The 1567-nt window shown below is 51.4% G+C and overlaps 1 pseudogene across 1 annotated transcript; it reads right to left on the bottom strand.

Annotated features, from left to right (window-relative positions):
• Nucleotides 1-1567, bottom strand: LOC309815889 (uncharacterized protein C2orf78-like; annotated as a pseudogene). Its single transcript has one exon. The product of its transcript is annotated as an uncharacterized protein C2orf78-like (transcript).

Genomic DNA, 1567 nt, shown 5'->3' with positions numbered 1-1567 from the left:
TTAGGGTGCAGTCCTAGGAGCAGCAGACTGAGGGACACTAGGATGGATATGGGCGGTCCAACCCGGTTGGGTTGGGTTGGTCACAGTTGGCTGAGCTGGTTTGGCAGGACCTGGCAAAGAGGCAGGAGCTGGCTGGGATGAACTGGCTGCAGCAGGCTGAGCTGAGTTAGAAGAAGCAGGCTGGGCACGGTCCACCACAGCAGGCCGATGTGAGGCCAGAGACTGTGGCCTCCGAGGAGCAGGTCGAGCTTGAGGATTGTCCCAGGCAGAAAAAGGCAGAGGTACCAACTTGACCTTCTCAGGTGGAGGCAGCTCATACTGGGATGGAGATGGACACTGTTTTTCAGCACTGCTGTCTGGTTTCTGGGCTTTGACTTGAGTTTTCTCAGGACTCTTACCCTCACGTGGGGTACGCCGCCATGGCTGGATAGCTGGGGGTGGCTGGGGGTCTTTAGGGTTGCTTGAATTTCCCAAGACCCGACAGGAAGAGAGCCCAGTTTTCTTATCATTCTTCTTCCCCAGTGCATGAAATACCTTCACAGACTGCATCTTGCACATGCCTAGGGAGGTTCCAGGCTTTTTAATGCTCTCGTGGATAAGCTCAGTTTGGTGTTCCTTTCGCTTCGTCTTGGGAATTGTTGGCTTCTCTTCTGCCTGGACTTTGCTCCCTGACTGCTTCTTCTCTTCAGCCTTCTTTCTTCCTCTGGTCCTTGTGGTCTTTTCCTGCCCGTGGCTCTTAGTTTTGCTGATCTTTCTGGATGCAGCTTTCTGAGGGTTGCCTTTAGAATGCTTGGCCGTGTTCACAGGAGCCCTGTCACTGACTGCAGCATTGCATAGAACCACTTCTCCCCCTAACAGGCACTGTGGATTCTTTGGCTGGATCTTGGCCTTGGGAGCACCACTGGTAGGCTCAGAGGCTTTATGTTTGTTCTTCCTGGTTTGATCAGAGGGAACCTTTATGACACTTGGCTTTTCTTGCACCTGATTCACTTTAATGGCTCTGGTCTTTGGCTTTGATCACGTTGGGACCTTTGGATTGATGAAGATCTTTCAATGAATTAAGGAGCTGGGGAAGTTGAATATGCTCTGCCAGTGTAGTAATGTCTGCAAAACCACTACTAGATTCCATCCCATTTTCAAGTGTCCCTAGGTCCTCAAGACTCAAGCTGTTCTTTCACAGATGAGCATTTTCAGAACCAGGCTGCTCCTCTTGGCTGACGGGGTCAGTGCAGCCCGGGAGCTGGTGAATATCAGGGATTTCTCAAGGGAGTAGTGGAAGCTCTTGGTTTTCTCTTGGGATCTGGTAGGCATCCAGAGGCTTTGAAAGCTTGGTTGTACTAGCCTCCAAGTTCTTACTCTCTATTTGTCCCTGCCTTGGAGCTGGAGGCAGGGCCAGGAGACTACTGGCACTCTGGACTGGAGCTGTCCCTGAAATGTCCCCAAGTTCGGGTGGTGGATTTCTCTCAAGTATCTGAATACTTCTGCTCCTGCAGGACTCGGGGAGTTCTTGAGTTTGTGTCACATAAAATGTCTGGATTGGAGGTCGCCATCCCAGGGAAGTTTTCAT

Source organism: Mesoplodon mirus (genome assembly GCF_964341445.2).
Source record: "Mesoplodon mirus genome assembly, chromosome: 14".
In the NCBI taxonomy this organism is placed as follows: Eukaryota; Metazoa; Chordata; class Mammalia; order Artiodactyla; family Ziphiidae; genus Mesoplodon; species Mesoplodon mirus.
The sequence above is the reverse complement of the archived record's forward strand: the minus strand, read 5'-3'. Positions and strand labels throughout refer to the sequence as shown.